Source organism: Ceratotherium simum, chromosome 16 (genome assembly GCF_057802395.1).
Source record: "Ceratotherium simum simum isolate JZ-2026a chromosome 16, ASM5780239v1, whole genome shotgun sequence".
Classification (NCBI taxonomy): domain Eukaryota; kingdom Metazoa; phylum Chordata; class Mammalia; order Perissodactyla; family Rhinocerotidae; genus Ceratotherium; species Ceratotherium simum.
In genome coordinates, this window is record NC_141915.1 from 54,751,751 (window position 1) to 54,774,377 (window position 22,627).

The 22,627-nt window shown below is 50.6% G+C and overlaps 1 long non-coding RNA gene across 1 annotated transcript; it reads right to left on the minus strand.

Annotated features, from left to right (window-relative positions):
• Positions 1–2,383: 2,383 nt before the first annotated feature.
• Positions 2,384–20,028, minus strand: LOC147915065 (uncharacterized). Its single transcript, XR_015554755.1, has 5 exons — positions 19,689–20,028; positions 5,047–5,804; positions 4,185–4,297; positions 3,729–3,771; positions 2,384–3,533 (listed from the first exon to the last, which is right to left on the minus strand). It is a non-coding gene; the product is annotated as an uncharacterized LOC147915065 (long non-coding RNA).
• Between the last annotated feature and the right edge of the window lie 2,599 nt (positions 20,029–22,627).

Below are 22,627 nucleotides of genomic sequence, written 5' to 3' on the forward strand. Positions count from 1 at the left end.
TCCTGACTCAGCACCGTGGAGCTTCTCACGTGCGTCTTCCTCGTCAACAGGATGCTGACAGCCTGGTGCTGCCTGAGGCTTCAGATGGTTTCTAAGACACCAGATGGCTCAGAGGAGCCAGCCCCTCCACAACCTCCCTTTACAAGACCGGAAGGGCCCACCAGAGCCGGCATGGACGTTAATGCCTTCCTTCCCACGAGGTCCTTCCTGGGGCTGATTCTCCCCACTCCGGCTGGTTCCCGCTTGTTGCTGTAGCCTGCGGGGTGGAGGTGGGGCCGGTGGCTCCTACAGAACTCCAGGGACTCCAGTCTCCTCGTCTGTCTCCTCCCCAGCCTGCTCCAGTCTCCACTGTATGCTTCAGCTCCAGGAGGGCCTGGACCAAAGGAAGTGGGTGAAAGAGAGGGAAGCATTTCACGAGGTGGGAAAACCTTCCGAATATAAGATGCAAACTTGAAAAGGATTGGAAAGGAGAGCACAACCTGTATGCTCCTCTGATCTATTTCCCATTTTTGGATGTGGGATTTGGCAAAAATCAGATGGGACCGGACATCCCCACGGCCAAGGATAAGGGTGGAAGGATTGGGGCAACTGACCCTTTGGCAGGATTGCAACAGCAGGACTTCATCTCCAGGCTGCGAGAAAACAGGTGCCCAGGACAGGGGGTGGGCGCCTGACCGGGGCGGGGGACAGGGAGGGTGGTTCATAGAATGCCTTTTCCTGAATAGTCTGCAGGCTGCAGGGGCCTCACCTCTGTCTCTGCCCTTCCCTTTGAACTTGGGTGAGGAGGGCTGCAGGACTTGGAGTCTTGAGGGACCCAGCGGAGCCCACCACGCCTGACCTCCACACAAGACTCAGGAGTCCAGGCCATCAGCCAGCCCCTGGAGCCTGCAGCCTGCCAGACCCCCAGTGAGCGGGAGGGAAGGCATTGCTCTGGGCGTCGGGGACGAGGATGATACACGAGCTGGCACAATGGACAGGGACAGATCTAGTTTGAGAGTCTCCAAAGATGATATTACTCAGCAGCCTCATGCTTTTCATCTGGAACTTATTGGAAAACCATGCTAAGGGGATCAGCTGCCTCCTGGGCTCCGACTCCCAGCTCCCGTCCAATTGGCTTTCAAGCCCTTTAAAGTATTACTTCTCGACACCATGAGCATTGTATGTTCCTGACAGGATAAGCCCGCCACAAATTAATACCTGGGGCAGATCCTAAAACACAATTCTTCCCAGCTGCAATAATTCCAGCCAGCCCCACTATCTGTGCTGACAGATGCGGTAAATCTTTCATGTTGCAATTCATACATTGTTTTTTCCCTCCAGTACCCGAATAGCCCCAGACAATAAACTTACCTCCTTTTATGATTATCGAGGTGCTCCCAGGGTACCAAGGCTGCCTGCACCACCAGCAACAAGCCATGGGCCCCCTTAGCCGCCAGCAGGGAGCTTTCCCACAGGCCACCAGCAGCTCTCTGTCCCCCAGTTGGGGCTGGCGTCAGTGAGCTGGTGTCTGGGGGACAAAGGTGACTAAGGCTCCCCATCTTGGGGCAGCTGAGGGTGGCGGGAAGGGAGGAGGGAGGGGAACTCAGCCCCTGCCATACAGGACTGACCGGGGCATTGCCGGGGCACCTGTTGGACGAGGAGAGAGCTCCAGGACATGAATGCTAGCTGCCTGTTCCACAGAGCTATTGGAGGATGGGGACACACGTTGCAAATGGGAAAAAGCCACAGAGACGTCCAGGGCTGGGCCCGGGAGCACAGAACAGCCATAGGGCAGTTGGACAAAACCTAAACTTCAGCAGTCAGCCCTCTAGGACTGAGTACGTTGGGGGTGCGTGTCCCGTGGCTGCTGCAACAAATAACCACAAACTAGGGGTCTTCAAACAACAGAAATTGGTTCTCTCCCAGTTCTGGAGGCCAGAAGTCTGAAATCAAGGTGTCAGCAGCACAGGCTCCTTCTAGTGGCTCTGAGGGAGGGTCTGTTCCGGGCCTTTCTCCAACTTTAGGTGGTCACCAGCAATCCTTGGCGTTCTTTGGCTTGTAGACACGTCACTGGAACCTTTGCCTCTTTCTTTACGTGGCCTCCTCTGTATGTCTCTCTGTGTCCCCTCCTCTCCTTATAGGGACACCAGTCATTGGGTTTAGGGCCCACTCTAATCCAGGATGATCTCATTTTAACTAATCTGCAGACACCTTATTTCCAAATTACGGCCACACTCTGAGCTTCCAGGTGGACGTAAATTTGGGGGACACTATTCCACCACGATAGGAGCAGTGAGGTGGCTGACTCTGCCTGAAGTTCTTTTAGCAGGGCCCACCTGCCGGAGCCCGCAGTTTCCCTCCAGTCAGCACTCCCCCCAGGGGACACCTTGTGTTGTGTCCCATGGCAAGAACTGCGCAGAGGCCAGGGATGTCCCCTCACTCAACTGCTCCTCGGGGACTCGAGGTTCCCCAGGAGTCCAGGGTAGCTCTGCACTGAGAACACTCCAGCTGCCTGTCTGGCTGAAATGCAGCCGGGTCTCTGCACACCTGGGTCACCTGCTCTTAAAGAACTAGCCCCTGCCTCTACCCCTGTTCCTGCGACCTTTTCCTCCAGGGCCTTTTCCCCCACAGTGGAGAGGCTCGGCTGTCGCTCTGTGGAAGCCCATTCCCAAATCGCACAGTTTAAATTATACATTAGCTTTTTAAGCAGCACTTTAAGCTGGCAGGCAGATAGATTTTTATCAGTGGCGAATGCCCACCTCAGGCTGCTAAATTTCATCTTGGGCTCCTGTGATGGGTAATAACTCTCAGGTCCCTCCCTTTATTAAGAGACACAGCGTTTGTCCCTCTGCTCCCTCTGAGAGCCAAGGTCTCAGAGCTCCTGGGGCTTTTCCTCTCCGAGGGGCCTCGAGCCCACCCCTACGACCCCTCTGCCATGGCAACCGCTGGAGGGACCAGGAGGACCCCCCGATGACTCCCTGTTCAAGGTGCCCAGGTTATTCAGCCCAGGGACACGGGGGCACTCCATCTACAGCACGTACCCTCGCGTTTAATTACTGGAGAGAGGTGCCCCCGTCATCTGCTCTGTAAGTAACTAATCTTGACGTTTTTAGCAACAGGCTCTTCTCAAAGGGGCCAACAGCTCCCCCAGGGCCAATGTCCTGGAGAGAGGAGGCCAGGCTGTTCTGCAGGATTGTCTGATCAAACCCACCTCTGGGGCACAGTCCTTCCGTGCCCTCCCCACGCTGCCTCACTGGAAGGCATCTTTGTTTTCCCAACCCTCCGCCAAATCTCCAAACCTTGCCCGTCCTGGATGACTTCCCATCCCTCCCTAGCCGTGAGGCCCGAGGCCCTCTGGGAAACTCAGTTTGTCAAAAGCAGGAGCAGACACTCTGGTCCCACTGCCGCTGCACTGTGGGCGCGGATGCCCCGCTGGGGCTGCAGGCTCTGACCATGGCAGTTGGGAGAGGACGGAGGTCTCTGGGTTAGCGCTCACAAACAGGCTACCCCAGGCTGTTTACCACATGAAAAGGCTTCTGAGAGACTTCTCTGTCCTAGATAAGTTGTTAAAAACCAAGATCAATTTGCTTCTGAAAATAAGGTAGATCAATACGAATAGCGCTGTCTGCGGAGGAGTGGTGTGCCCCAGCACTGGGGCGGTGTCCCCCTGCTCCCTTCGCCACTCTCCCTGCCTCGCACCCCCATCCTTCCCCATCTTATCTGTGTCTGCTCTCTGTCCCCTGACTTACCTCATTTTGTCATTCCCGAAGGGACAAGACAGGAGACCTAAATCTGAGGGAAGAGAGTGTGTGGTCACTATGGGTGTAGTGGACACTGGGCTGCGCGGTTCCTGGGAGAAAGGTCCCCTGCCCTGTGGATCCCCAGCCCCATTCCCCCTCTGCCTCCCCAGGGCTTCAGCTGAACTCTGACACCTCCATTGAGCCCCAGGCCGAATGTGCAGCCTGGAACTCATCATGGGAGAGTTAACAGGGACAGCTACCAGGAAGCCCTCTGCCTGTCTACAGTCACAGCTCTGCCCTCAACTAGGTGTGTGTGATCTTGGGTGTGGATGATTAACCCCACCAAGCTTCAGTGTCCCCATCTGCTCATCAACGATGATGAGATCCCCCTGGGTTATGCTTGACACAGAGTAAGCTCCCAATTAATAAAAATAATAGCCAACAAATAAACAAACAGGCACTTACCATGAGCCAGATGCTGGTCTTAGCATCTTAGGGTCTTGGGTTGGCAGAAGCTCCAGCCACCAGCTGTGATGTACCCTCCTCAGGGCTGTTGTCCCCCATGCTAAGCAGCTTCTCTTGGAAAATGATGATGGAGTAAGATTTAAAAGCCTGGAGAATGGACTGTTACTCTTATCGTGCTAACAAAGGTGGAAGCGTTTTACTTCCTGGTGTGAGTGTGGCTCCAATAACAAGAAACGCCTCATTCCTCTCCTTCCCATGAACTCCCGCCCTCCCTGCCTCCAGCGTCTTCTGAGGTCCTCCAGAGCCTGTGTTCCTGAGAGCCTTACCCTACCACGAACCCCAGCTCTCCGTGGAAGTTCCCAAAAGGCCCATGGGACAGAGGGGTGACAAAGTGGGGGCTTGTGCTCCCGTTGGTGATTCACTCAACAAACGTTCAGCTCATGCACCCTCTGTCCTGGGCGCCAGGGATTCCATGGGGAACAGAACAGTTTCTGCCCTCACACAGCCTGGATTTTTGTGGGGGAGACAGACTATAGAAATAGATCAATCAATATCTAATGCAATGTAAGGCAAGGATCCCTGCTTCAAAGAAAACAAAGCAGGGTAGGGGGATAAAGATTGTGGGAGGAGAGTGCATCAGTCAGGGATGAGGCAGGAAGCAGATGGGTCCTGAACTGGCATCACAGGGGAGATTTCATAGAGGGATGAAGATGTGGGCAGGGTCAAGAGGAAGCAATCAGGGAGGGTCAGTCACCCCGGATCAGCCAGAGTGGGAAGCCAGCCGGCACCCCTCCTAGGCCTGAAGGAGCCGGAAAAGGGAGCAGTTACCAAAACCTGGAGTGAGCTGGAAAAGGAATAGTACCTCAGCTAACCTGCAGTCCACTAAGGAGAGACCTGATTCTCCTCCCGTCTTCGGTCTCCTTGCAGTGACTTCCATTGGCCAAGCCCAAGTAGAAGGTTGAGGGCAAGGGGGCCTGGTTGGTACAGTCTCCTCTGTCAGCCTGCTGTGACGCAGAGCAGGGTGGGAAGTATGGGGCGTGGGTCTGGAGGGCTGAGTGAGGAGAGGCAACTTGGGGATGCTGCTCTTTTCTAGAAGGTGGGCAGGGAAGACCCTCCGCTGAGGTGACATTGGAGCGGAAGCCTGAAATGCCCAGTCCACACCTCCCACTAACTCTCTATCCCCTTACCCTGCTTTATTTTCCTTCCCCATCATGGCCAGCCACAGATCCATCCTTGTGCCCCTGAAGGAAGAAGGAACCAGAAAGATCTTCCCCCAAGACCAGGCTACAGTGGGGATGGCATAGATATGATATGGGAGTCTGGCTTTGCAGGGCATCTTGGCTGCAAGACGCCCACACACCCTGGGCCAGTGGGAATTCCTGTGAGGCTTGAGGGTCGCCACCACCCCCCTAAGCAGTCTTTGCTAATTCCCTGGAGAGGAGGGGAAGCTGCTGGGAGAAACGACCAGAGCTCCAGCCACTGCGCTGCCTTCTTCCTTTGGCACTTTCGCAGAGAGCTACGGGTGGTGTAGCTGCTCCCAGACGAAGGTTCTCCACCTGGTCCTCTGCGCCCTGGGGGGGTCCCACATGCAGATCTTGCCATTACATCTTGTAGACTCATCTAGAAAAGTTGAATCAATGAGACCACAAAATTTCACATAATCTCAGAGATTGGTTCAAGAAATTAGATTCCTCCCCCTCACCCCCACACCGGTTTCCATCCTAGGCTTCCAACTGTGTGCAGAGCAAAATCAGCTCTCTTGGGATGCCTGAGGACAAGGAAGGTCCCTGGGATTTCATTCACACTGTGCTCCTCTGCCTGCTACCACAGGCCGCACAGCAGCCATCAGCAGGACTGCCCCTTGGATGGTCTTTAACACCCACACAATACGCAGAGGGCTCTCCAGTTCTGCAAAGAGAAGTGGGTCTTAGATTCTTTCTCTTGCCTTTGGGAGAGTCCCTTGGCTCCCCATCTGTCACTTTTCTCTCCCCCTCTGTGCTGGTTCTCTAAGAGACCCTTTCCCCAGGATGCATCCCTGATGATAACTGTTTTGGATGGGTTTGCTTTTAGATGCTCTGTGTGCTTCTCGTTCATTCCCCTTTTCCTCGGAGTTGGAAATCAAACACAATCAGCTGGCAGGATTCATGTGTTTTGTTTTTGTTTATTTCATTTTACTCATTCTCAGAATAAATGTCCAGCTCCTTACAGTGACCTGCAAAGCTGTGCATGATGATCCTGTCCAGCTCCATCGCGTGCCCCTCTCCCTCTGGCTCACTTTTCCAGCTGCATCAGTTTCCTTTCTGTTCCTTGAACACATCCAGCCCTCTGTCTCCTCTACATGTTTGTCCTTGTTCCATCCGCCTGGAATGCTCTTATGATGCATGATAGTTCACTCTCATTTTTCAGGTCTTAACTCAAAAGTCTTCCTTCTCTACCCTATTAATGAAGTGTCTCTCTGCTCTTCTGTCTCAGCACCTGAGATACCCCTGCCTCTTTCTTTCACAGCATTCATTCATGTAGTTATACTGTTGGTTAATTTCTGTTGTTGTTGTTGGTAGTTGTGTGTGCATGTATGTGTTGATCTGTCTTCCCCATTAGGGGAAGGTCAGGAACCTAGTCTGTATTTGTGCAATAAAAGATAAACCTTGCCCAAAGAGACATTTGGCCTGCCCTCAGCTCCTCAGAGGTCACCTCTAAGCCCTTGGGATGTCCTGCTTGATAAGAGTGTCTTTTTTTACCCGAGGGCCTTACGCCAGACAGATAGTCTATGCTTCAATGTGATTTATGGTGGTGGTGGTGGCTGGGGGTTGGGCCTTGAGCCATATGATATTAGCTTGACTTCTGAGGGGCTGGAGACTAGGGTCAACCACACAGGATTTCTTGGTGTAACAAAAACCTGAGGGCAACCTCTGGCCAACAGCCAGCAGGTACCTTCAGCTTTCAGTCCGACAGTCATCAAGGAACTGAATCCTGCCGACAACCGCAGAAGTGAACTTGGAATTGAATCCTTCCCCAGTCAAGCCTTCAGATGAGACCTCATCCATGGCTAACACCTTGATTGTGGCCTGTAAGAGACCCCGAAGCAGAGGATCCAGCTAAGACGTACCCAGATTCCTACCCCAGAAACTGTGAGATAATAAATGTGTGTTGTCTTAAGCTGCTATGTTTTGGGGTGATCTGTTACACAGCAATAGATAACTAATATATCTCTCCATCTGTGATCCATACCAGGTCATATCAAACTCCACAGTTAGCAGTATAGTATAGTAGTTAAGCCGTGAACTCTGGAGCCAGATGGCCTAGATTCAAATCCCAGACCTTCTACTTTGTGCCTGGGTGACCTTAGGAAAGTCACTTAGCATCAGCTCTCTCATCAGGGGCATAATAGTATTACCTATCTCATAGGATTATTGAGAGGATTAGATTAGATCATACATGTAAAATGCTTAGAGCAAGTGGTAATATTTATAATATTTATTACTCTCCATTATATCACATAAATATTGATGATATTTATTATTCTAAACCATCATGGCTTAAGTTCCCACCTTCATGAGCACATACAATTGATCACACACACTCACACAACCCAGCCCTACCGCAAGACTGTGGAGGGAAGGCCCTCGGGCAGAGAGAAGCCTTCTGCACCCGCCCACCACAGCCTAGAAGGCCAGGTCTGGTCCCACATCTTCAAAGCCCACCTCCTCCCCTTTGACCAGCATCCTGACTGCCCCCACTTTTGGCACACCAAGAGCAGAGCTGCACACACAGGTCTAATCATTCCACTACTTGCAAACACATTTACAAACAGTCAGGATCCATTCCCCCTGATTGTTAAGGGGAATTCAATACCAAATCATTACAATTAAATCCCGTTATGGACAGTCAGAACAGTCCTCGGCAGGAATATGCCAGCACAATTGAAAGCCATCACTTGGCTGCCATCAGCGCTCACAGCTGAGGGGTCCCTCCTGCCTGGAGGGCTCCATGCTTGCTCCCAGCGCAGAGCCGCCCATGTACAGGAAAAGAATCTTTTAGGGGTAATCTCTGTGCTGGTCTAGGACAGACTTGGTGGCAAGAGTTTGCTCTGGAGTTAGAATGGTTCCTTCTATTGCTGTCACCATAGTCCTAGGTGCAGCTTGGCAAATTTCAAAGGTGTGTGGTAATTCTTAGAGCACAGATGCCTTTGTGGATGGTGATGAATTGTGCGAGGAGGGGAGGGGGAGAGGTGGCCAGGTAAAGTTCCATCCTTCTTCTACAAGGGCCTGAGCGTCTCTACCTCAACTACTGTACCTTGGGGATTTTCCCAATTTGCACTGGGAGGTTTGTTCCACCCTGGAGCCAAGCTACCTGCAAAGTGAATGCAACAGGTGAGACTGTCTGCAGGCCAGGCATGGATGCTGAGGTTTGGATTGGAGAGAAGATGGAAATCCTGCATGACAGGATAAGAGGGGAGAAAGCCTTCCAGAAGCGAGAGTCTGAGCACAATTTATGTTCTGGGCCGTGGAGATCCTGTCACTGGCTTCCCCTGATAAAGTCTGACCCTCATTTACTTTTTTAAATTGCTGTGGGCTTGCAGACGCCTCTGAGGATTGGTATCTCGAGTGTTCCCGCCGGACCTCCCCTGGGATATGAGCCTCTGTGACTTTGTTCTCTCATCCCTTCAAGGTGATGGTGCAGAGATGCTGGGAAATGAATGAGGCTGCGAGTGCCTGTTGCCACATGAGACCTGGTGTGTGTGTGTGAGTGTGTGTGTGCATGAGTGCATGTGAGTGGATGTGTGTATTGTGGCTAATAAACATCAGTAGAAATCCTCAGGAAAATAGGATCAAATCATTGCTGTCAGAGCCATGCTTCTGATTAGCTTTCTATTCCCGAAGCTAATTGTCAAATTTAATAAGCATCTGCTATTTTTCATAAGTGTGTTTGAACTTCACAAGCCAAGTGATTTATTTTAGCAGAGAGTCCAAAACCCAGAAAATAATACATTTTGTATCCTATCTGGTCCAATATCCCCTCTCAACCAAAAGAAAAACTTATGGAAAGGGACTAAACAGAAGTATGATGCTCAAACTTACCAAGCAGCCCCCTCGCACCGGAGCCAGGAATTGTTTTCCACTGCTGAATATGCTGATCCTGCTGTGAGCAGAGAACAGCATGATGCGCACAGGTACAGAATTTCTCTCCCTAAAATTCAGGACGTGCTGGAGGAGAGTCAAAGTGCAGCTGTAGAGGAGACTTGACCCCCGTGTGGGGCCCGAGTCAGATCTGCAGTGTGTGTGCAGTCTCCAGGAGGTTATGTTCTTTGTGGTGAGGATCTCGGCAGGTTTCATGCCACATTCAGTGGAAAATGGGATTATACAGGTTTGCAGCTTGTTACCTCTGGCTTCCCACCGCCTTCATGCTGTGCATCTGCAGCCAGCAACTGCCAATGGAGCAAACATCTGCAGCCTTGCAAGGAAACAGGCCAGTGTGCCCATTGTTTATCCAACTTGCCCTTTCCTCAATGACCGGGACGACTAAACTGAAAGGTGGTACCGAGGAGGCAGTATATTAGTTAGGATGGGATAGGCGAGGCTCCAATAACAATCAACTTAACAAAATCTCATTCGCACAAATATTCAAAGACTATTTTTAATTTTTGCTATATTTCCTCGAGGGCTCTGCCCCTGCATTGTCATCGTCCTTGCTCTAGAATCCAGGCTGATGGAGCAGCCATCACCAGGAACTTTGCTGATCACCATGGCAGAGGGAAAAGAGAGCAGTAGTGGGTCTGGCACTAGCAAATAAATGCTCAACCCTGAAGTGACACAACTCATTGGTCAGAAGTGGTCACATGGTTCTATCCAACCAGAAGGGCCAGTCAGTGCCACTCTACCATGTGTGTGAAGCAGAGCAGGAGCAGAATATTGGACAAATGGCACTTAGGACAATCACAAGGGTAAAGTGGCCCAAAGAGACTCATTGGTGAAAGCAACAAGGAGACAGATTTGACTCTATTAAGGAAGAAACTTACAAACCTCTGGAGACTTCTTTGGGTGGAATGGACTACCAGGGGAGGTGGCACAACCATTTGTAGAGATGGCTCCAGCCATAGTTGGGAAGGGAATTAATTCTTTAAGATCCCTTCCAAATGAATGAAATCAGCCTGCACCGCTCACCTGGTTTTGAATAATCCTTGTCACAAGGATTTGGTCATTCAGATCCTTGCAGGACTAAGAAGTCTGAGGGAAAAACTGAAATCAGGAGGCGGGATGAGGTCAGAGGTTGAGATGAGGCAGGGGGCAATACACAAACTTCTGTTGTGGACTTAGACCCTCCTTGGTTAGCTGCTTCTTTATACCATGGTGCTATCGAGGTTGAGATTCAGGTTTTAGTTTCCAGTCTGTGGTCATGTGAGCTTGGATGTGGATCTTTCCCCAGTTGAGCCTTCAGATGAGACCTCAGCCTTGGCCAACACCTTGATTTCAGTTTGTGAAAGACCTTGAAGCAGAGGACACAGTTAAGCCATGCCCAGATTCCTGACCTACAGAGACTGTGAGATAATGAATCTGTGTTGTCTAAATCACTCAATTTTGTGGTAATTTGTTACACAGCAATAGGTAACTACTGCAAGGCAGTCAACTGGAAAAGAGGTGGCATATACATTAGTGTTCTAGATTTGGGCTGGATCTAAGTCAGAGAGGAGAGCCAGGAGCATCTGGCTCAAAGAAGCTTAAATGGAGAGCAGCAAAGGAGGTTTAGGCAGAGGGGTTGGTCAAACCATCTGCTGAGCCAGGTTAGGGGTCCCTTATGCCTTCCCAAGATGTCACCAAGGTGGAGAGGTCTGGAGTTGGGTGGAGTAGTAAGCTTAACTCTCAAAGGCCAGCTGAGAGCCTCACTCTGCCCTACTCGTAAATGGTCAGTTAAGTCATCTTCAGATGTAATTTCAGAACTTCATAAAGCGGCTAATAACAGCTGCCATTTATTGGGCAGCTGCTATGGTCCAGGCTCCGTTCTTTTGCCAACATGATCTCAGTTTATTCTCAGGCTGGCCCTGAGAAATAGGTGTTATTGTCCCTATTTGAGGATTAGGAAACTGAAATTCGGAGGACCGAGTAACTCTCTGAAGGTCATTCAACTTGTAAGTGACAGAGCTGGGTTCAAACCCACATTGGCCCCAAAACCAGTCTTCTGTCTAATACAATCCTTCCCCCACTCCAGGCAAGCAGAGGGGCCTTGAGGAAGCTCCACTCCTTGCTGCCTCCTGTCCATACGTCCCAAACCCGGAAAGCAGCTCCAAGTCAACCATCTCCCGAATAAAAGATAGCTGACCCCTTCCATCACCTAGTCAGCCAACTTGAATCGTCCCTTAGCCAACGTCCCACTCATAAAACCCCATCCCTATTAAAAAACACTTCTCACCCATCAAAATATAACAAAAACATCGTCTTTTGCTTAATTTAAAGATATTTATGTCACTCTTTGAAATGTCAAATGTTTTCATTAAAATCCTCTCACACTTTGGGCTGACAAAGGGATGCTGGGATCTTTGGGAGACACTTTAATCTCAATCAATTAGGGAGAAAGTTGTCCTAGCAGTGTGGCAATAAAAGAATGCTTTAATTTTAGAGCTAATTAAATATCAACAATTGGAATGCGGTGGCAGACACTTAACCTGCAGTAACCCATTATTTATTAGGAATATAATGCACTGACTCAGGGTATGATGTGAGTTGTAGTCATTTTAATATCAGCTGTCACAGTCTAGTGGCTCCCTTTTGTTTTGCTCCAGCACAATCATCTCCCAGGCGCCCCCGGGATCCCTCTGGCACCCGTGCTCGACACAAGATTAATTAAGCTGGAGCCCCACACGGGACTGACGGGCACGAGGGTGCCTGGGCCCTGGGCAACACAACCTGTGACCAAGGGAGGGCAGCACAGGCAAGTAACAGGTAACAGGTTGGTCCAGACCCACTTGAGCCCCTGGTGACAAGCCTGAGCCTTGAAATGGACCAGGAAGGATGCTTTCGGCTGCAAGTAACAGGAAAAAAAATAAACCCCCTCAACCTTTAGAGTACTTTAACAACAATGGTTTATTATCTCACATAAAACTCTGGGGGTGGGTGTGGTTGCAAAATTGGATAATTCAGAGTCTTGACAATATTATCAGGTGCTCTCTCCTCCCACCAACCACCCTGTCACCCTTAGCAGGTGACTGATGTCACCCTTCATGGGATCAAGACGGCCTGCAGTTCTCACACTCAGGATAAGGTCTTGCAAAGAGGAAGAACCTTCCTTCTGTGCATCTTTTCTTCCCCCTTCCTTTTTTTTAAAAATAAATTTTTTAGTTGAGCATAAATCTAGACTTACTGAAAAGGGGCAAAGCCAGCACAGGGAGTTCCTGTATACTCGTCACCCAGTTTTCCCTATTATTAACTAAACTGCTGATTTTATTCGGGTCTCACTAATTTTTCTGATCCAAGGTCCCAAGGGAAACACTGCATTGCTGTTAGTCACCGTGTGTCCTCACTCTCCTCGGGTCTGTGACAGCTTCTCCATCTTTCCCTGTTTTTGATGACCTTGATAGTTTTAAGAAGAGCGGGTCAGGTATTGTGTAGAATGTACCGCATTTGGGCGAGTCTGATGTTTTTCTCATGGTTAGACTGGCATTATGGGGAAGTCTTGAGGAAGAAGACCACAGAGGTGAAGTGGCCTTCTCGTCACATGGTATCAGGGGGCACCGATATCACACCACTTATTGCCGATGCTGTGAACCTGGATCACCGTGGAAGGTAGCATTTGCCAGGCTTCTCCATGGGAACCTTTTGGAGGAAATCCTTCCCCAAAGCCCCCTAGCTCACATCCTCTTGGTCCCACATCCCTGCCTTAACCAAGCACCGGTGGAGGGAATCGGATAGGCTTTACCCCAACATAATTACGCCCCACCCTGGGGGCTCTGGGCGAGTGGGCAGGGCTGACCGTCCCTGAACACGCTGATCAAAACAGCTCTCTGCAGGCCGGCCAGGTGGCGGGAGTGGTTAAGTGTGCACGCTCTGCTGCGGCAGCCTCGGGTTCACAGGTTGGGATCCTGGGCGCGCTGACGCGCCACTTGTCAGGCCATGCTGTGGCCGCGTCCCATATAAAGTGGAGGAAGATGGGCACGGATGTTAGCCCAGGGCCAATCTTCCTCAGCAAAAAGAGGAGGACTGGCACGGATGTTAGCTCAGGGCTGATCTTCCACACAAAACAAAAACAAAAATAAGAGATCTCTGCTAGTAAGAACAGGATGACCAGTGGGGGTGGGGTAGAGAGAGTCCACAGCAGTTGGGCAGGCCTCCAGCAGTGCCGCTTGTGTGCGCTGCACTCGGTGTCCCAACCCACGGTCCCTCAGGCTTGCCGCTGTGCAGTGTGAAAACGACTGAAGGGCAGCTACAGGCGTCGATAGACGGAGCAGTGTCTTCAGCCTAGCGTCACACCATATCATAGTAACAGTGCTGAAGTGGAGCCTGCCTGCTTGGGTTCAAATCCAAGGTCCCGCTGTGGGACCTTGGGTGTGTCCATTACATTCCCTGGGCCTCAATGTGCTCATCTGAAAAATGGGCATAATTATAATGGTACCTGTGAGGTGTCAATGAACACATAGGAAGCCTGCATAAGTGTCAGCTATGATTCCATTTGTATTGAATTAAAAAACATGGAAAACTGAACAATATATTGTTAGGAATGCAAACGTGTGTGGTAGAACTATATAGAAGAGGGAGAGACTGGTGTACTCAGAGGTCAGCACAGGCTTATGCCCTGGGGAGAATCCCCAAGGGGACAGGCACCAGGTATCTCCAAGCTACTGTCATATTCTGTTTCATAAGCTGGGTTTGTGGGAATTCATTTTATTAATTTTTATAACTTACATACACATTGCCCATCCTTTTTGAATGTATGAATCATTTCATAATAAAAATAATAATCCATCAAGTGACTCTGCTCTCTCTTCAGAGGCGAGGTGGAGCTGTATGGAGTTCGAGCCAAGCTGGAATGCTGGTTGGGAGCTGAAAGGGTAAGGCCTTCCACGGACGATCCATGAGGATAAATAACCTGCTCTCTGCACGGGGGTCATGAATGGGGGGTGTTGGACTTGGAATCCGACCCCCCTGATCCAACTCTGTCACTTACCAGCTGTATGACCTTGGCTAAGTCACCTCTCCTGGACACAGTGTCATCTGCAGGGAACTAGGAATGCAGAGGCCTTGTCCTCCTACTAATCAAGGTTTGAGGGAGGATCTAGAAGCAAGGTCAATGCAAGTGCTAGTCCTTGGATTGTTGTGTTCAGAGTCCTGTGGGCTTGTGGGCTGGCTTCCAGACCACCGCTCCAGACCTCATCTGGGTCCCTAATTCACCTTGCACAGGTGAGACCCTCTCCTTCCCCCAACAGCCCCAGATCTGCCCTTTGACTGCAGCCCTGACATCTCGTTGCCTTCAGCATCTGCGCTTCCTATTCTTGGGCCCTTGCTCTTGGTGCTCCTGGAGGTGGGGTCCTCCCTCCTCACCTCCTGAACTGAAGCATTGCCTTCACTTCCCCCATGTCCCCATGGGTGGCTGGTGCCATCCAGGGAGCCAGGTGATAATTCAATTCGTGGGGTCTGCTGGACTCCTGTGCATCTCAGGAAATTCTAAAGCAGAGGAGGGGTAGAGAGAATCAGAACATAGGGCTCTCCTCTTACTAGATGTGGAACTTTGGACACGTGCTCATTTGTACGATGGAGATGATAGTCACTAGGCTGCAAGAATTTTTGTGAAGATTGCATGAAGTCATGGATGCAGAGTATTTCAAGAACTTGGCACAGCCTGACACATTTCATACCTGACATATATCAGGTAGTCAACAAACAGCACTGATAGCTACTAAAGATCCGGTAAATATAGTTTACACTTAAAAAGAATTAACCACATTTTTTTCTTTCACTTGTTCCATTGATTTTTACAAGTAAATATAACTGAGGTCGTTGGTTGATATCATCACAGAGTTTGCATCACCAGTTTGCTGGAAGCCATCTGACCACATACCCAGGCCTCCATCTGTGATCTATAGGTCTAGGAATAGTTACAGGGGAGAAGAAGAGAGAAAAGAGGTAACAGTCTACTTAGAAAATCTTAGGAAGAAGAAAGGAGCTGGTCTGGGGTCAAAATAAAAGCTGCCATGATGGCTGATTTTCATAGCAAAATAGGCATCTTCCTAAGGGGACAGAAAAACGTGTGCAATCCGAGCCTGTTCCTCTGCTGTGTTCCCTGCTGTCCCTGATCTGGAATGGAAGGCATGAACGCACATGGATAAGGACCATAGAAAAATCCTAGGCTCGCACCGTTAGAGATCATTTACTCTATCTCTCTACCTAGGGGGAGAACTTTGCCTAAGATACGGCCAAGAGGTTTCTTTTGGAGACCAAATCTGACTGATCCTTTATGAGTGACAGGGGAGTGACGGGGCACTGTGTTGAGAAGGATGCTGAGCCACATTCCTCAGTAAGCTGTAAAGAATGCCGTGCTGTATTAGCTATGCTCACTCCAGGTGCGGGAGGAGGATCATAGCAGCACCTATGGGTCTATGATCAGTTTCCCATGACCTTGACCCTTTCCTCGTTCACTTTGAACTCTGAAACACTGTCACGGTAAGACGAGTGAGATGTAACAGCTGCAGGCATCAGACAAGACAGGCTAAAGCTGGAAATGTGGCAACCGCAGAAGAGCGCCAAACATGTAGTGACCTCTCTGTGAGCAGATTACGTCTTCTATTGCTCCTGCCCCAGGAAGGCAGACGGGCCCTATGCTAGGTGTGATTTCAGGGGAGATGCTGACACCCCGACCCCCTGCCCACCATTAGCCTGATCCCTTCAGGGATCCAGACACACCTAGAGCGGTTCATCTTCTGCTCCCTGCTGTCTGCTGTTGTGCTCAGGACCAAACCGTTACCCACACGGGTTCAGGGGTCCAGAGCTTGGAGTCACTGACCTAGTTTTATGCATGGGCTGTTCAACCTCTGGCCTGTGACTTCCTTTCCCTCAGCCTCAGTGTCTTCACGTGTAAAATGGGGATAAAAATAGTGCCCACCTCATAGGTGGATGACCACATAATTCATTGTCCAACTGGGATGGTTATGAGAGTTATTTTTAATTACATCAGGAAATAGGCCTAATTGGGAATCATTCCAGAAAAACCTGGGTGTGTGGGGATGTTTTAAGGATGCAAACAGGAACCACAGATACTGCTTGTGCCCTGACTATCCCCTGCTCTCTTGTCCGCCCAGGGCTGCTGCTACAGTCAGCCCCCTGTTGCAATATCATCATCTCCCTCCCCTGGGTCATTTCCACCAGCACAAACATGAGCTAAGAGCGCCATTTTCAAAAAGAAAACACAGTAACTTCCTGGGTCCCTGCCGGCTCTGGCTAGTACCACATCTCTCTGCTCCTCTTTGTAGAAAAACTCCTCCAGACCTGCCTCCACTCTCAAGCCCTATGCCCCTCCTCCAGGGGCTTCCCCCTCACTCAGTGACAGCCCAAGTCCTCCCCATGGCCTCCACACCCTGTGTGACCTGTCCCCTGCCGACCTCTCCACCTCATCTTCCACTGCCCTCCACACGGCCGACTTTGCTCCAGCACATGGGGCTTCTACTATTCCTCAATTACACCAATCTCTTCCCAACCTTGCGGCCTTCGCATTGGCTGTTCCCTCTGCCTGGAACACCTTTCCCTACATTTTCACAAGACTCACTGCCTCGCTTCACTCAGGTCTCGGCTCTAGCCCTTCCCTGCCTGGTTCTTCATAAACACTTCTGCATCCTGCAATTAGATCACTCACTAATTAATTGGATTGGGTAGGATTTTTGGTGTCTGTCTCTGAAAGGGAAGTTTCAGAGTCAGGGACTTGTTTGCTCATCACTGTTTCCTACGAGCCCAGAATAGTGTTGGACACACGGCAGGTGCTCAATCAGTGCTTCCTGAATGAATGGCATGGTCACGAGCATCACGGCTTACAGTGATTCACAGTACACACTACCATCATTAACAGCCACGTATAGAATGGACTGACCAGGCTGTCCCAGCACACTGGAGAGGTTTTCTGAGCTGATTCCCACGCCCCCATCCCTTTTGCCAGACTGTATGTTTCAGGAAGGCAGGTGTTCTCCACCTGGGAGATGCCTCAGCCCGCAGTTTTCCAGATGGACTCACTGCATTTCCTGGGTTTCAAGCTCCTCTGATGTGATTACCATCAGCAGGAGCAGTGATATAGACGGAGAGCCCTTCCTATCACTCAAGGCTGGAGGGGGGCATTATGCTATCCACCGTTGGTCACACACGCCCCCCTCCAGTTTCAGCTGAGTATTAATTATGCAGCCAGGCTGGCCTGGGCAGAAAAGCCCAAGGCAAATTCCAGTCCAGAGGACATCGATTGGGCTAAAAGAGGGGTAGATGAGGACAAAGGGAAACCTGCAGGCCTGGGTCAGCGCCAGCTTGGCTGGGCTGGCCCAAGGCTCACTGGACCCACTCCAGGCTCCAGGGGGGGGTTGTGGCAGAAGCTGAGATCTTGGTCCTTCTTCCTCGAGCCAAGAAAGGCTGAGTCCTGGCAGACAAGGTCATTGATGAATGGATTACGAAGAACGATGCTTCCCTGGAAACCCCCAATTGGCTGGGTCCTTTGCCTCTGCCCCTCACCACCCAGTGTCGAGCTGGAATAGACTCCCTCCCCGATCACACTGTGCTCCCCACGCCACTGCACCCCCTCCCATTTGGAGGCTTTTAAGGCCCTTCCTTGCTAAAGAGCTTCAGGAACAAAGCTGGATTGAAACGACAGCTCTGTCTCTTTCTGCTTCTGTAACTTTGAACAGGCCATTTAACCCAGGGGTCAGCAAACATTTTCTGTAAAGGGCTTGAGAGTAAATATTTGAGCCTTGTGGGCCACATGGTCTCTATTGCTGCTACTCAACTCTGCCCTTGTAGAAGGCAGCCATAGGTGATACGTAAGCAAATAGGTGTGGCTGCGTTCCAATAAAACTTTATCTACACAAACAGGAAGTGGGCTGTATTTGGCCTGTTGGGGGAAGAAGGAGAATCTCCCTCTGCCCTTTTCCTTAAGGTTCTTATGGCTGGCCAAATAATTAACAAGACAGGTTAGCAGGAGAAAATAATACCAAGTTTAATAACATGTATACATGGGAGAAAGCAGGGACACTGCGTTTCTCAACACAATAGCAGAAATTCTCGTCTTAAATATCATGTTCAGCCAATGACAAAGGAGGATGTTGGGGGTTGGGGGAGTCAGTTACAGGAGATTACCACTAAAGCACAGTAAACAAGAGTAAGGTTATTATGCAGATTTAAGGCCTCACCTTCCACATTGATAAGTTTCTAGAAATGAGGTCATCCCCCCTTTTCCCAATACAGAGAGGGAGATACCTTTACAAATGGAGATTTCCCTTATAAATGTAAATGTCTGTCTGGCAACGCCTTGCAGGGCCATCCAAAGAATGTGGCCAGAGACAGAACTTCTGATAAGATGGGCTTGTTGGTGCCTTTTCTATTCTAACATCTATTTTACATTATATTACAGCCATCAGATAGAAGATCTGTTCCAGGAAGGAGTTACTATGTCAAATTCTTTAGGCAGTTAGTGAGGGAGGTCAAATGTCCATCAGAGAAAACAGTCAAGGTAAAGAGATTTCAGGGTGGCCAAATCTTGATCTCCCACAGGCCCATAGGCCATAGTTTACTAAGTCCTGAACTAACCTGTCCAAGACTCAGTTTCCTCATCTATAAAATAGGGATGGTAATACCTCAATAGGATCACTGAGAGTTGATACAGACAAAAGTACTTAAAACTGCACAATAAATGTTGTTTTGTTTTGTTTTGTTACAGCAGCCCTCACCCTGCACCCCAGCCCAGAGCAGCCGCCCCTGGGCTCCCGGCAGGCCCTGCTCTGCCTCAGTGGCCACCACAGCCGAGCGCATCATTTGACCGCTCGTCTGGGAGCCTGCACGCCTGAGCCTGCCTGTGTTATTATTTATTTCATCGTGGCTATTGTGCTCCTCCGGCTCTGCTCGGAGTCGTGGGGACCGGGAAGGCCTCTCCGATGAGCGGGATTGTACTGGCTCCTGATTAGCCTGTGCAGAACACAATAGAGGCGGCAGGCCGACTGAGGCCCCCTGCCTTCGCCTCATCTGGGCTGCTTTGTGCTTGATTTCCCTCTCTGCGGCCCATTTTGTTTTTTCTCTTTTCTTTGTTTTCCTCATGCTCCCCCCTCCTAATCTGCTTAACAACTTGCCTCGCTCCGCGTGCTTCCCCCTGCCATCCCCACCGTTCCGAGAGCTTCTCTCCTCGTCGCTAACAGCGCTGCTCCTGCGTTTAATAAAAGCTGCTGATGGGGAAATCCGCACTAACTGAATTACTTCCTCATTTAAGAGGCGGCCAGATTCCTGGACCCCCGTGTACCGGGCCCTCCGCCCTACCCCTCCCTGCTGGGCCCGCCCCGCCTACCACAATTAGGCAGCAGATGCTCTGGGCCCCATTGGGGGCCTGGGTCCTGCAAGGGGCTGCGCTGGGCTGTCGGCTTCTCTCCAGGGTGGTTTCCAGCTCAGCTTCCTTTCCCACCTTCCCAGATGTTCAGTTCCTCAGGCCAGGAGCTCCAGGCCACTGAGAGGACAGGGAAAGGGAGGTGACCTGCCCAAAGTCACCCAGGCCTCTTCTTACTCCTTATTCCAAAGCAGCTGCTCTTGGCCTGGGCAGGTGGACCAGTGGTCTCCAAGATGTGCCTTTGGCTTCAGAGAAGTCCTTCCTGGCAAGCTGTGAGATTCTCTCAGGCCAGCTGGATTCCGCTAAGCAAAAGAAAAGAGGAACTGGGCTCCGGGAATCCACCCACCACCTCCCGCCCACCGCACAGAGGCCCTGCGTCTGTCGGACAAGTACCCCCGGTGCTCCCCCTGTCTGTGTTCACTCCAGCTGCGCCCCTGGGTCTTCCACGGCTGCTGTCAGGGGCCCCCTCACCTGCCAGAACCCCACGCCCCCATCTCCCCCTTCCTGCAGTATGCCAGCATCTCGTTAGCCGCACCCCCACCTGCTCATCTTACTGATAGCTCCCGAGCGCAGAGGGCTAACTCTGTGCCAGGCAGCTAGTAAGTGCTTTGCAGGTAGCTAGCGAGGAGACCAGAAACTGTTACTTTAAAAGCTGGCTACATTGCGAGCCTTTTACTCACAGGCGGCAGGCAGCCATGGATGGGAGATTTACTCCGTGCTTTTGTTTGGGAAAACACCTTAATGGGCCTGTTGGCCCCTGGGTATGTCTAGATGGGAGAAGATTGAGACAAAGAAATATTGACTTGCTCTGCATCGTAAAGTAAAAGGAAGTTTAGGTTCCCTAACAGCCGGAATGGGGGTGGAGGGCTGGAAAGGGAGTCTGGCGGGGAGGATGGTGAATGAGGGGGAAATAAAGCAGACTGGTTACAGCTTAGGGTGCCCAGAGGCACCTGGGAACGAACACAGCCTGGAAGAAATCCCTTAGACCACAAAATTCCCAGCACTCCTACGGAGTCATGGGAGATGCTGGCTGGGGCTGGACAGACTATATAATTGTAATCCAGGTTCAGGTCTCGGAACAAAGTTTCTGCAAGAAACCTCCTGGCTGGAGGTAGGGCTTCCTAAGCAAAAGTCACTTGAGAACAAGATATTCTTGTTGCCCAGACCATGCAGTAGAGTGGATCAGGCCTGCAGGCTTTGGCAATTGGCTGCCTAATGCTATTCAACGATAATGCAGCAATTTGAATGCGTGGACTGGTGCTCTCTTTGCAATGTGATATGTAAAAGGCTTTTAGCGATCTGTTTGGGATGGCCTGGTGGGTGACTTTTGCCTGGAGAACTGCAGGTCCAGGGTGTGGTGGTGAAGCTAGCCCCTGCTATTCTGGCTACTCATTTAGCGTCAGGCTGATGCTGTTGGTCCTTTCAACAGGGGCTCTCTCTCTCTGGGGCCCCCATTGGGTTCTATTGAGCTAAGTGCTGTCCCTCCTCTGGCCGTCTAAGAAAGGATCCAGCTTTCTGGGGGGCTCTTCTGTCAACAAAATGCTTGTGAAGGGGGTCAGAACATACCACCCCAAAAGGTACCACTTTGTCATATTATTTTGAGCTGAAGCGCTTGAGAAACGGCAGATGCAGGAAGGGCCCTCTGATCCCCCTCTTTCTTCCTGACAGCAGGTCGTAACATTTCCTGTGAGAAAGGCGTCCTCCCTGTACCGGGAAGAGGAGAACATTCTTATCACAGGAGACTGGGATTGATGACGAAATGGACCCGTACAAGCAAATCTGCTGCAATAATCCTCATCTTCTGCTAGTTTCCCCCGTATATTTATTCCCTAGTCACTGCCCCACAATTTACTACACCCAGCCCAAGCCCCTATGCCTTGTCCATCCCCTCAGTTTATCATTCTTTGTTTCAAGAGCTATATAAGCTTTTGGCCCTAATTGCTTCTCTGGGTCTTCATTTTCCTCATGAAGACTCCCGTGTACATGTAAAAATACTAAATAAAATTTGTATGCCTTTCTCCTGTTAATCTGTATTATGTTAGTTTAATTCTCAGTTCCAACTTTAGAACCAAAGAGGGGAGAAGGAAGTTTTTCCTCCCCCACACCTAGCTCCCCCCTCCTCTCACTGCCCACATCCCCTCCCCAGCTCTGACGTCAGCGTGCTGGAAGCGTGTCCAGAGTCTGAGAAAATGTAGCCCTTAGACATGTGGGGAAGGATCCCTCCTCTTTCACACTGGGCTGCAAAACAGAAGTGAGGTCGAAGCTTGAAGTTTGTTTTGTCTCTTATGCATGAGCTTCTGTCTCCAGCTAAAGGTTGGCTCATCTAGAAGGAGAAAAGCCTGCTCCAGCTCCAACTCTGGGACAAAAGTCATCCTTTTGTCAGAAGTATGCAAAAGCACAACAAAGTTACATGAAATCCACAGATGGCGTTGCTCTCCTCTCTGGTCTCAGGGTGGGTTCCCTCCAAAGGAGACCCTGAGACAAGGACTCGGGTGCAGGTAGCTTACCTGGAAGGTGGTACCAAGAGGCATGTCAGTGGGTGGAGAAGGCAAGACAGGGAGGAGAGAGAATTCAATGAACGGGCACCACCATGGGCAACTGTGATTAATTCTGTGTCAACTTGACTGGACCATGGGGTGTGCAGACATTTGGTCTAACAAACATTTTTCTGGGTGTGTCTGTAGGGTGTTTCTGGATGAGATTAACATTCAAATCGATAGGCTAAGTAAAGTAGATGGCCCTCCCTGATGAGGGTGGGCCTCATCCAATCCACTGGGGGACTAAATAGAACAAAAGGGCTGAGTAAGAGGAAACCCCTCCCGCCTGACTGCCTTGAGTTGGGACGTTGGTCTTTTCCTGCCTCAGACTGAAACATTGGCTCTCCTGGGTCTCAAGCTTGCCGG